The sequence below is a fragment of the Manis pentadactyla genome, chromosome 7, assembly GCF_030020395.1.
Source record: "Manis pentadactyla isolate mManPen7 chromosome 7, mManPen7.hap1, whole genome shotgun sequence".
Classification (NCBI taxonomy): Eukaryota; Metazoa; Chordata; class Mammalia; order Pholidota; family Manidae; genus Manis; species Manis pentadactyla.
Window position 1 is genome coordinate 58634358 of NC_080025.1, and position 14373 is coordinate 58648730.

At 37.9% G+C, this 14373-nt stretch overlaps 1 protein-coding gene across 4 annotated transcripts in view; it reads right to left on the minus strand.

Annotated features, from left to right (window-relative positions):
* Nucleotides 1-13129, minus strand: part of KMT2E (lysine methyltransferase 2E (inactive)) — a 93658-nt gene extending 80529 nt beyond the window's left edge. For all 4 annotated transcript variants that reach the window (XM_036892357.2, XM_036892359.2, XM_036892360.2 and 1 more), the window contains exon 1: nt 12784-13129. The gene's annotated coding sequence lies outside the window, so the exon portion shown is untranslated. The remainder of the gene's footprint in view (nt 1-12783) is intronic.
* Between the last annotated feature and the right edge of the window lie 1244 nt (nt 13130-14373).

Genomic DNA, 14373 nt, shown 5'->3' on the forward strand with positions numbered 1-14373 from the left:
AACACAAACCTGGAAACCAAAGGACTAGTGTATTACAACTACAGAGTTGAAGTTTAGGAAAAAAAGTTTATGCATCTTACCCTCAAAAATGAATATGGATAGGAATGTACCTGAAAAAAATAAAATCCCTGATTCAAAAAGACATATGCACTCCATAAAACCACAATGGGATATCACCTCACACCAGTTAGGATGGCCAACATCCAAAAGACAAACAACAACAAATGTTGGCGAGGATATGGAGAAAGGGGAACCCTCCTACACTGCTGGTGGGAATGTAAACTAGTTGAACCATTGTGGAAAGCAATATGGAGGTTCTCAAAAGACTAAAAATAGAAATACCATGTGACCCAGGAATTCCACTCCTAGGAATTTACCCTAAGAATGCAGCAGCCCAGTTTGAAAAAGACATATGCACTCATGTTTATCGCAGAACTATTTACAATAGCCAAGAAATAGAAGCAACCTAAGTGTCCATCAGTAGATGAATAGATAAAGAAGATGTGGTACATATACACAATGGAATATTACTCAGCCATAAGAAGAAAACAAATCCTACAAATCCTACCATTTGCAACAACATGGATGGAGCTAGAGGGTATTATGCTCAGTGAAATAAGCCAGGCGGAGAAGACAAGTATCAAATGATTTCACTTATCTGTGGAGCATAAGAACAAAGCAAAAACTGAAGGAACAAAAACAGCAGCAGACCCACAGAACCCAAGAATGGACTAACAGTTACCAAGGGGAAAGGGACTGGGAAGGGTGGGTGGGAAGGGAGGGATAAGGGGGAAAATGGGGCATTACAATTAGCACACATAATGTAGGTGGGGGGCACGGGAAAGGCAGTATATACAGAGAAGACAAGTAATGATTCTATAGCATCTTACTATGCTGATGGACAGTGACTGTAATGCGGTATGTGGGGGGACTTGATAATGGGGGAGTCTAGTAACCATAATGTTCAAGTAATTGTACATTAATGATAAAAAAAAAAAGACATATGCACTCCTATGTTTATTGCAGCACTATTTACAATAGCCAAGCTATGGAAGCGACCTAAGTGTCCATCAGTAGATGAATAGATAAAGAAGATGTGGTACATATACACAATGGAATATTATTCAGCCATTAAAAAAAAGAAATCCTGCCATTTGCCACAACATGGATGGACCTAGAGGGTTTTATGCTCAGTGACATAAGCCAGGTGGAGAAAGACAAATACCATATGATTTCACTTATTTGTAGACTATAAATACAAAGCAAAACAGAATGAACAAAAACAGCAGTGAACTCATAGACACTAAGAAGCGACTGGCGGTTACCATGGGGGACGGATGGGGGAAGGGTTGGGATGTATGGGTGGGGAGGTTTAGGGGCACAAAAATTCTCAATCATAATGTAGGCTGGTTATGGGGATAGTAGTACAGCATGGAGAATGATTCTGTAACATCTTTCTATGTTGACAGTAGCTATACTAGTAGTGGGGGAGGATTTAATAATATGGGTAACTGTTGAACCAATGTGCTGTATACTTGGAACTAATATAAGATTGTATATAAATATACTTCAATTTAAAAAAGGATGTTAAAAATGAATTATAGAATTAATAGATCTAAGGCTCTATTAGGAAAAATGGTCAGATATTCAGACTTTAATAACTATGTGTCTTGCTCAAGACAGGCTTTTAGAGTATCCTGTCTTGAACAGGCATATAATCACCGAGACATTTTAAAATAAAGGGAAAAAAATATAATGTCAAAAATGAAGTTGGTAGCTGTAAGTGATAGGTACATTTGCTATAAGACCAGCTACACCCACTTACACTTTCAAACTTCATTGTAAAGATCCTTCTGTCTTTACAGACAGAAGAGATTATATATAAATGAAAAATAACCCACATATAGTGAGATGACAGACTACTTATAAAAGTCATGTGAACATGGAGGAAGAAACTGCTGTGTGAAGTTTGGGATTAAACCAGAAATACTTCCCTCAAATCCTTAATGAGCTATTTACTTTAGGAGGTAAGAGGAATAAACTTTAAATTGCCTGTAAGTGATAGTTTAGGCTATACCAGCAAAATCTTTTTAAATCTCCACCATCACTCTAAATTTAAGTGATAAATATGTTTCTCAGATATTCTCAAATAAACAAAAAAGAACTTTTGTCTTTTGGCACAACCACACCATGTCTGTAAGATTTGTCAGTTTTAACTTGGAATTCGAAAATAAAGCAGTTATCACATTAATATACAACCAACAGTTTACCACTAACATAAAAAAACAGGGTTACAATACATCAATCACAGGCTAAAATCTGAAAAGCACACAAACTGATCCCAGGGATATTAGCTAACACAATCATCAGCTACTTCCCTCAGGAAATATGCGCAAGATCAGCAAGCCAAAATTAGTAGCTATCATGATACCTTCACACAGAGAGCATTCAACTACTTGCCACTAAATGAATCTAGTTTATAATATTATCAGAGTTAGAGAGATGCTTAAACCTCTAAAATAACAAAGGTTATTGGATCCTGGCACAACAATGTATCTATTAAATTCACTCTATCTACTGAAATCTGTCAGGTCATCTAGGTAGGATCCTAATAAACCCCACTGGACAAATCAGGGTCAAATTCTAAAAGAGCATTTTTAGATTTCCAAGGTACTAAATGAAAAAAAAAGAGTCACAGAATATAGTAGGAACCATCCTCTTTTATTTAAAAAAAAATTAGATTTACATACAAAAAATAGGAACTAATAATAATTATGAGTTCATTAAAATCAGTTAACATGGAGAATTTAAAAATTACAAATATATATTAAACACTGTATTTTTAATTTAAAATATCATTCATTAATAATTTGGTGTCAAGCCAAAATGTTCTCCTTCAATATGGATCCCCTAATTGGAATTCTGTCCCATTCTTGTATAAACCATATCTATAATGCATTGTCTACAGTTTTTGACTTTAGATTATTCCATGGTAGAAAATCATTTAGACACTTGTAGAGCAATGTGTTGTTTTTTTCCTAGACTTCATCCTAGATTTTTAGTATTTTTCCCCATAATCTTTTAGTTTTCTTATCTGTATTTCACTTGACAACAATTTACTTCAGCAATTTACCTTTCTCAAGTTTTCCAGTGTTTAACTTAGTTTTCAATTAAACAACAATTCCCTTTTCACACTCACTTAACATTATTTTATGTAATATCTAATTAAATATAAACAAAATGCAATGAGATTAGCCAATTTGAGAACAAACATATGTAATACCTAATTAAATAGTATAAACACAATACAAATACATGGGATTAGCCAATTTGGGAACAAACATTGGACTCCTATAAGCATTCAACTCAACTAGTGGAAGCACAGAGTAGTTTAGTTTTACATCATTCAACATGGTTAAATGAACATAAAAGAAACTATGGTATCTATATAAAATACTTCAGGAAAAACACTATCTGATAAATAGTGATCATCTCTATAAGAAACTCAGAGACTCACTTTTTCCCACAAACCACAGCAGAAACAGCTGGAGAGCTAATGTGTTGAATTCTCAAAATAACTATAAGATAGTCTCTATTATTATCTCTGTTTAAGGCAAGAAACTAAGGCACAAAAAGAAAAGTAAGTTGCCTAAAATCACACAACAGTACAACCTGGTTTGAGTGCATTCAAACCAAATCGGTGCAGTTCTAGAGTTCCTACTCTTAAATCCAATGCAGTACTGCCTCTAAAGAAGTACTATTTGAGTTCTTTTAATACATGTATATCACTTTCATAATCTTAAGAATTGGAGGGGGTAAATAAGGTGCCACAGTATGTCATCCCCCAAAGCGAATTTTCAGTAGCTCTCCCTTAAAGTCCATACTCTCATACTGCCATTCAAGGCTTGCCACAACTTGACCCCAATTTTTATTGCTAGAATTCAAATTCAAGGTCTTTGTCCAAGTAACAGATGGGTTCTGGAAACTAACAGATCATCTGGAACTGGGATACACAGAAGCATTAAACATAGAGAGTCTGTCACGTGACATTGCACAACGATACTGTACACACTATTCCCTCATTCAGAGAGGCCTCAAACATAGTGGCCTGGCTTTTCAAGAAGACAGTCAGCAGAGTTTCTTGGAAAAGTATGAAACACCAAGAATCAGGACCTAAATTTTAATCCTTGAGCAACCACTACTTAACTACATAACATAACCTTGGGAAAACTACTAACCTCTCTGGGATTTAGTCTGCTTGTAAAGTAAAAGGGAAAAGCTAGAGCAGTGTAAAACCCAGCTGAGACTAGTATTAAAATGCAAATTTGAGGCCCCACTAGATGTGATTATGTAGGTATGGAATGGGGCCCAAAAATGTCATTTTAATAAGTACTCCATGCAAATGATGCATGGAGTCCCTGGGTCACAATATTTAAATAAAGATCTCACAGGTCAATCCTAACTCTAGTTTCTTAAACTACTTTACATGTCCAAGAAAATCCTCTAGTTCAAGAGACTTGTTTTTGTACCTTTCACCCTAAACTTTTTTAAAACAATGGGATAAGATTTGTTAGTGCTACAAACTGAACTTTTATTCTCTTAAGATACAGCTAGGTACAGTTGATTCAAATGAGTTTTAAATCAGTTAAGCACCTATAAAATGCTAAGAATCCACTGCACAATCTCATTAATCCCCACTATTCTGAAACGATTATCTTTATTTTCTCAGAAACTTAAAGTTTTAGATAACATAACCTCTACAAGTATTTCACAAGTCTCAAAATATTCTCCCAGTCTCTGAAAATTTCTGAAGAAATCAAATTAATCATTTTCATTCAAGATGTTAACCAGGGCCTGAATCAGTAAAACATTCAAATTTTCATCTAAATTCACTATTATTTTGCTATCATTAAAAGGAAATATGCAAAATCAACAAAAGTATCATAATGTAATTAAAGTCTGAATAAGTGTTTTCCTTGTTTCTTGCCCTTCTGGACTCTTCTACAATAAAAATATATTTCTTTAGTTACAAGGTTTCCAAAATCATTGCTTTGTTCTAAGAGTTATTGATGCTTGATTCACTGCTGTATTAAATGTACCATCACACCAATCTCTTTTTTAAAAGTAGTGACATATATATAAAAAACATAATTTGTGCCAATGATTACAGAAAAAAATATTACACTACTAAAAAAAATCACTTGAGGGATTTTTTAATGAAGAATAGCACCATAATTAAAAAACATATTTTCAGCCTTATCTTAGAAATCAAACTATTGCACTCATAGCAAATCATAAACCTAAACAACTGTAACTCAAGGCTCATTTAGCAACAATTCTTGAAAATTAATAAAGAATTGGAACTGCATCATTAAAAAAATTAACAATCTAAGGACTCATTTTCTATGTTTGGATTTCAAATTAGATCAGCATTCAAGAAACTATTTCAAATCCCATTTGTATGGAAACCTGTGCAGGAATACTATCTGACCCTATCTAAATTATTTACACTTCTTTTCCTTAAGTATTTTTTGTTGTGATTACAAAAAGGACCATACATATTATGGAGAAAACAAAAAACTCCTACAACCCCAATTACCCAGAAACAAACTACTGCCACAAACCATGGTGTATTTGTGGCCACCATAGTAAAAATTTATCCAGTCAAGAATCAGCAATCTAAATCTAGGAGAGCAAAGTCTTGACGAGGAACAGAATATTTACACAATCTCAAAATATCTCACAAATTACTTAGTAATGACAAAATGAGAAACAGTAACTATACAATAGAGAAACTACTCGACACCTTAACCAAACAATCAAATTAACATTATTAGTAAAGGACAAACACCAAGTGCCATCAGATGTTAGAAAAACTCACATTACTTTCTAGTATTACAGCCCAAAATGCAAAATCTGAATCTAATCATGAAGAATGTGGAGAAACTCAAAGGCACTGTGTAAATAACTAGCCTGTCAGTGTAATGAAAGACAAGCAGTCTGAGGACCTCATCCAGATTAAAGGAGCCTAGAGATTGAAGAACTAATGCAATCTGTGATCCTGAATTGGCTACTGTACCAGGAAAAAAATGCTAATAAAAAGGGAAATAATTGGCACAACTAAGGAAAATGGTATATGGACCACAGACTAGATAATTATATTACATCAATGCTGAATTTCTTGAATTTAAACAGTCTGGTTACCTAGAAAAAGATGCTTGTTCTTCGGAAATGCATACTTTCTAAGTATTCAGAGCTGTATGAGGACATTATGCAATCTACACCCAAGGAGTTAAGAACTTCCTTTTTACACATACAGAGAGACTAATAAAGCAAATGTGACCAATTTTCAGTAGGTCTCCCATAAAGTCCATACTCTTATCCTGGCATTCAAGTACATTTGAACATCCCTAAAAGTTCTCATTCAGATGAATGAGAGGTATCTTTTTCTTGCTCTCCATCCAAGGAAACTTCCCCTTATCCCCAACGCACATCATAAATACCTAACCCAGGACCATCTCCTTACCCAGTCGCAGCTAATTAGAGGGATCAAAACAGAAAACTGGCTCTCTAATTCCTTTGAGGTCCAGCCATACTTTCTTAAAAAAAGTTCTGTGAGATTTCCCTATAGTAATAAATTTTACTTAAACTAGCTGGAGCTGATTTTTATTCCCTGCAGCCAAATAAATCTTCAAACAGCAGGCTTTTGAGAAGTACAAATAAGTGATTAAGGGAAAATAGTAGCTACTCAAATTAATCTTTTTGCCTGTGTTTGAAAAATGCTGCTTTGGTGGGGGCTTAATGGTAAGAGGTAACAAAACTGTGTCAATTCAACCAATTATGCAGCTTCGTTTAAAGAGAAGATGCAGAAAAGCAAACAATTCCAAAAGAAATGATCTTAACTTTCTTGAGAAGAGTTACTTACTATGTATCAGATCAACCTCAGACCCCCATCAATTTACGGTTACTGAAACAGTCCTAACCATTTAAACCACTCACATCAACAATCCTCCCATCTTTTGTCACATTAAAGAAGAAATGGGTTTTCAAAGTCCTGAACCTTTCTTTAAACAACATATAAAGCAGAATAAGAATTCAAGCATCTCTCCATAAATACAAAATAAAAACTATTATATTATCAGTCTGTTAAAAAAAAAATTAGAAGAGTGTGTCCTTCTCATATACAGTCTTCTAATATGTGAACTTTTGGAAAAACAAAACTGTGTTTTCCTGACCATATCTTAAGTAATAATGGGTAAATCTTTTCAACACATTCCTCAATTTTTGCAAGACAACATTTACACCAGGATTTTCCTTATTATTAAACTAAATATTGAGAGAAATGGGAAAACACATTTAATCTTTAACTCAAATAAGCTTGAAATAATTTATCAGGGTAAATTCTGGTTAAGTCCTTAAATAGAAATTATGTTTTAAATGCCCTTTGAAAACAAAAGTCAACATAGACTATTAAAAAAAATTTTTTTTCTGGTCTCAGGTAACATGGTAACGTAATTATGCGAACTTTAACTTTAAAATTATCTTATAATACCACAAACCAAAACTAACTTAATCTCACTGTTAGACATTATTTAGCTTTCTGCCATAGGCTCAGACCCTAAATGCTGTAACTGCACGGCCTGTAACACAGGTGTGATTACTCAATATTATCTTTCTCAATAATAAACTTCAGGACCTAGCATGTTTATTTCTTTGGATTAACCCTAAATTAAGCAATCACCTAAGAGTTGCTAGAAAATTCTCTCTCCAACAGTATAACTAGAATAAAGAAAGCTGCACGTGCCATTTTGTTTCTCAGGTTGACCTGTATACAAGTTCTCTTTTAAACCCAGATTTCACATTTGAGTTTTAAAATGCAAAAGTAAATATTTTCACTGAAAATTATGGGAAAGTGATTATTTATGCATTAAATTGTTATGAATTAATTTTTTGCACACTAAGAGACATAATATGTCTGTTTTGATGGCTTCTAAATGCAACACATCAAAAAGGAATTCTGTGACTAACTTGTTGCATTGAAAATGTCCACCATCGCAAATGGCTAAGTCACATTTTCGATAAAGCCGTAAAATTTACCTAATGATACAAAAAAGGCTTTCTGAAATGGCCTAAAAATAAAATCTGATTTATGAGCTGTATACAAGGAAAAAAACTGATTTCATATCAAGCAAAAATATAAAACCAACTGTTTACTCTGATTTAAGTTAAAAGCATCTTAGCTAATAAAAATAAATAATAAATAACGAATAATAAAATTAAAAAACCCAGCACCCTGGTTAATAAAAACTTTTCATACTCCTAAAGATACAAATAACATCTAATTAACTTAGCGTGAGTCACCACCATTTGATTTTTAATGTAGCACTTGGCATAAGTGTTCACAATAACAAAAAAAATTTTCTTTAATTCCCACTTCCTTATAAAATATTCATTGTTTAAGTGCAATAGCAAGATTTTTACAGTTAAATACTGTCTATTTAAAATTTAGTGCCCTAAGAACAGTTTTCAACCACAAATACTGGTCTTCCATATTAAATAAATATTTGGGTAATACAAAATATTATCCTTTTAGTATTAAGAAAAAAATGAGGCTCCTCCCAACATTTGTACACAAGAGACAGTAAAAAAGAGACAGTGGACCACTCCAATATAAAATCCAGTGAACCACTCCAATATAAAATCCAGCCTGAAACCTACCAAACATTTACCTAACAATTGTACAGCAGTATCTCAAATAGTATCCTCCTTATTATGTCAATCAACACAAAAATTTTACCATACAATAAAAATAATTCTATATTCAACATTAAAACGTCTCACTGAGTACAAGTATTTAACATTGTTAACACTAATACATGACATGTCCCTGACCACCCTGAATATTTGAGATTTAAATGTATTCACTTTAACAAAAGCTGTAAGTCCAATAATTGAGCACTTACCATCTGCTAAGAATAAATCATTTGGAGTTAAAAGCTATCACACAGTATTAAAAAAATTTTTTTAACTAAATGTACTATCCTTTAAGAATATTCCATACTAATATTTTTAAAGCACTTTCTGAACTCTTAAAAGTTCTGTGGGTTTTATACATTTTATATGGACAATGGTAGTACACATTTAAGTCCCAGTAGTAAGTTCCAAAAAAGCAGTGTTGTTAGGATTTACATTAATACATTAAAACAGAACTATAGGTTTAAGAGTCTGATGCACTTTATTCTTAGAAATAAGAATTTTAAGAAGTTAATCCTTTTGTAAGACCATGAAGGTATATATTAAGCAGAATAATTTCTCCTACATTGGCTTTTTCTCCTAATTGGCTGTTCTTTTCATTTCCTCATTTTTAGATCAAGAAGTCTGAGAGCTTATTGTGGTATATATGGTAAAAATTTTCTGGTTGGCAGCTATTAGGAAGATGAACAAGCCAAAATAGTGGAAGAGTTATCAGAGACCTAAAGAGTTGAAGGGAAATGGAGAAATTCTAAACTTAAACTATGATCAAAGAGATCCTATAACTTACACTGACAACAAAAAGGAAGTATGTTTCTAAAGGTACTCTCTAAAATTTGCTTTCCAATTGTGTTCTGATTTTCTACAAATCCAGTTAAACAGATAAACAACTGATTCCTCAAACTCAGCTTTCCTAAGAACAAAGACAATTTGACTAGTTTTCCTCCAAGGGACAGAATGTTTCAAAACTCTCTGGGAACAAAAATCATGCCTAACCTTTTAATAAGTTAGCCTCCACAATCCTAACTTAAAATATAGTCAATTGTGGTATACATTGATGAAAAATCAAACATGTTATTTAGAAAATAACTATTTAAAACAAAGTGCAATATACTTAAAAACAAAACAGTCCATTTTACTAAGAACCAAAACATAACAAAAAAAAAAAGGAACAACAAAAACCCAAAGCAATGAAGCAGGCCACTATGAACAAAGCTAATAAAGGAAGCTTTCCTCATAATTTCTAACATGTCTGAGGCCAAATTAAGTCCAAATGTTTTGTGTCTAGACCTAATTAAGGTCCCTATCAAGAAAAACATGGGTATAGAGAGTGTTCCCTCCTATGGCTATATAAACCAAGTTTCCCTAAGAGAACACAGATTCCCTACATTAGACAGTAAGTTTAAAATAAAGTACCAACCTTACGCACCACAGATCTTAACCACTTAGTCTATTAAATAAATGCACAATCTTTACACAGCAGGTAAGGGTCTGGATTTATATGATCACCCAGAGCATAATACAAATGAGCATTGACCCCAAATCTCTACACAAATTCTCCCACTATCCACGAAAATTTCATTTCATAATAAAATATTTCAACGATTCTAAGTCAGGTTGTGTGCTCAGTCTTTCCTGATCAAACTCCCTAAATCAGCTATTTCTACAATTACTTTGTAGAACAGAAATTTATCATCTATATATCTCACATAATAATCTCATGATTCTCTTGTAAATATTTTAGAACAGAATTAACAGTGGAATAAGAGAATCACGAAAGGGTGTATAGTCTCTAACCTTTTTAAGTACTACTGAATCGAAAAGCACTCATCTTTTCAGCTGCTCCACAATCAGAATGGTCATTAAATGCCACTAATGGCCCACTCCTATCTCACTGCCTAGTTTAGGCCAAAACGATCGGCCACCCACTACAGAAATGAATTCTAATCATTCACTCTTTTTACAATATACTTAAATGACATCACTTAAGTTTTTCCCTCTATCTACCAGATTCTGAAATAAGCATAAAAATGGACTCAAGACCCTATTACGGTATGGCTTTTATTTAAAGTCTATTAAAACACTAAATTCCACAACCCATAATAGGTAAATGAACATGTTTGGGCTGAGGGAGGAGAGAATCAAGAACTAAAGCCTTACTTTTTTACTTATATAATGATGATAATATGCCGTAAGATAATTTTAAAAGGCAGCAAAGCATGGAGCTTCACTTTGTCAAATACACAATCAAGTTAGAAAATTTTTAAGGAGTGCCTAAATATATAGGGAAAATGGATGCCAATTATAATAGTGAGAAGAACAAGCATCTGCACACCCGGTGAAGTAACAGGTTTAGGCTTGTTTGTACAGCTCCCTAAAAATTAACCTGAAAGAGTACAAAACCCAAAATTCACAAAATTGATCAAGAGTTGGATGGGAGAGGTTTCACTCTAGATTAAAAGTCTAGTCATACAAAATAGGTTGCACTTAACACACTTACTAAACATTTTAATTTACTTCGGCATATTGAATAAAAGATATTCAGGTTAAACCCAACAAAAACTTTCATTTGTTCCCAAATAATTTTTTTTTAGTAAAGGGCACCTAGCCCACTACTGAAAAATCTAAGGCTACCTGAATGTTTTTATTTCTTTCAGAAGTGGTGTCATTTTACTTGCCTCTCAGGAAAAAAAAAACATTAAAGCTAACCAACTAAAACACACAACATTGTATTTTGCAGTAAAATCAACACATTTTGAAACGGTTTAGAAAAGGAAAAAAGCCCAGTCTTTTCATGTAAACATAATAAGCCTGTAATATGCTGCAGACAAACGCACTGCATGGGGTGTGGAGGACCCGAGCTGATTAGATTACCACAACATCAGCCCGGGGCCGCCATTTTTAGAATCTGTAAAGGACAAAAGAGGGAAATTTCACTTTTTACTCCTCATCTCGGAAAGTAAAGGAAAAAACGGACTATTTTCCAATTAAGTATTGACGTCTCCAGCCTAGAGTTGAATGCACCTCACCTAATTCTCTCCAAGGTCTCCAGAACTCCAAACACCTTACGTTATTCACATCTCAAAAAGGGGGGGAATAGGCAAAACGGGATTTACTCTAAAGGCTAACTCAAGCGATTTCTCTTTGACTTTACATGGTATTATTCTCAAGACAGGCTCCAGCAAGAACGGATCTCCACGGAGCTAAGGCCAGTGGAAGAGAGCACTCCGGATTGTTTTCTCTCCCCCCCCCCCTCACCCGTTTAGCACAGTGAACCGTTTGTTTCTCTTCTGTGTCTGCTGCCAGTGTTTGTGCCAATCCCTTGGTCAAAATGAGCTTTTCTGAAATATGCCATATTGTGGACTCCAAGCCTCCGGTACAGTAAAGGACGGCGATAATGCAAGAGGAGTGGGGGAGGAGACTGGGAAGGCTGGGTAGGGGGGTGACCACCTCAGGGGCGGGTTTACCCTCTCCCGGGGAGGGTGAGGAGCTGTCTCGTTCTCCACAAAGGGAGATACCCAGGGCGTTCTTTTACCCTGCTTCGCATTTACGAGGAAATTATACCAGAGACTGCCAGTCAGAAATAGAAGAAAATGGGGCCTATACGGCTTTCCGGCACCTGAACAGGACGCCTCTGAGGAAAGGGAGAGCTGGCAGCTCCTGGGACCACTTCGACACAAACCCTACTAACAGTCACAAGCCTCCCTCCTCACCCAAAGCGGCCCTAACCCGCTGCCAAAGAGGAGTGCGCCCCCTCCCTAACTCCCATTTTCAAAGGGATTTAACTGCCAGTTTCCCCTTCCCCAACCCTAAAACCCGCCATAATGAACCCTGGTTAGGGACAGGGAAGAGAAAGGCTAAATTCGATTCAAACAAGCAACGTCTTGCCCCAGCCAAGACCCCTGAGAATCAACGTCGACTCCCCCGCACCCCCACCAGAAGGATAAAAGATGAGAAAATCCCCTTCCTTGACACACAGGTCCCTCCACCCCGCAAAGCCCATGAACTCCCAAGGAGACGACAGGCACTAACCTGTGATGTTCACACACCAGACACCTGGACCCCGTTATTTGCTCGACCCCCAAGGAGTCTCTCCACACCTCCGCGAACAGACGACCCCCCGACAGCAGCCACTGCGGACGCAGGACCCGGCTCCACACACCCCCTCCCCAAACAGCAGCGCGCAGCCTCTTCAGCAACCGAGGAGAAGGGGAGGGGGCACCCGGACAGTCAACAGGAACGCGGCAGCGGCGGCGAGGCTGCTCAGCGTGTCTATGCCTCTTCTGTTGCCGCTCCCGAACTCAGGTACGGTCTCCGACTCGGCCCCCTGCGCCCGCTCAGTGTCACTGCCTCTCGCTCTGGGAAAATGGCCGCGACGGCGGCGGCGGCCGCGGCGGCGGCGGCGGCGGCAGCGGCAGCGGCGGCCGCGGCGGCGGCAAGTGCACGGGGTCTGCCCGACCCGCTCCGCAGGGGCAGAGGGGGAGGGGACGGGACGAAGCTGCCAGCCGCCATTTTTCTTGTGGGCTGCCGCCCGCCGTTTCCTCTCCACAAAGGTTCGAAGACAGCCAACTGGAAGCCGAGTGGTAGACAGGACACCGTCTTTTGCACAACAGATGCATTTCACCGAATATTTGGGGAAGTTTTGGTATTCTGGGAGATTGGTTCTTTACCCCTTTAACCTGAGAGGCACTCGAGTCTGTATAGCGGTAAACCTGGGCCACAACTGGGGGGACGGATGATGACAGGAGGCCCTGGGATCGACCCCCGCCACCCCCAGCCCATACCCTCCTAAAGCGATGCACTTTCTCCCACTCCCAAAACCACCTCGGTCCCGGTCGTTCCCTCCGCCTCCCCAGTCTGCCCTCAAGCGTTGGGTGAACTCAGCTGGGGTGTCACTCGACGCCCACTAGGGGCCGACGAGGCTCCAATGCGCAGACTCCGGACAACGGATAAAAGCGGAGCTGGCGAAACCAGCGCTGTCTTGATGGAGGAGCAAGGAACGAAAGCAGTCGGGGGGAGAAGCATGAGGAAAATTACAGCCGCCGTCAGCGCCGTCTCCCTGCCACCGTGTATCGGGGTAAAAAAGCTGCCATTGCCGTCGGTGCACTTGTCGTCGCTGCCTCCTACTTCTCTCGGCCCGGGGAAGGATTTCCCCGCCGGCGGGACAGTGTGCAGGGTGGGAAACGGGTATTCCTTTACGTGGCGGTGATTAAATGGGGGGGGACAGAGAGGTTATTTCGAAGAAAAAAGGGGGAGGCCAAAGAATAAAACAAGGGTTTCCCCACTAAAATGACATGGTGATTCCAGTTTTCGGGGTCTTTCCCCGCAATGGCGGTTTCCGTCTTCTCATTGCCCCACAGCGATCCGGAGCGCTTGGTAAGCGGAGTGGGGAGAGGCAGAGGCGGGTCACGCAGCCAATCAGCGCCTGGTGTGTTCTGTCGGGCGCGGCGTGATTGGCTAGCGATGACCTCATGCTGCAGCATCGGGTGGGGCCAGAGCCGTCGGGGGAGGCTGTTGCAGAGGCAGAGAGGGAGAAGTGACGATGTGATCGTTGTTGTCGCGGCCGCTATGGAACCCAAGCAGTGACGAAGGGAATCCCAAGGCTCTTCCCTGACCATTTCT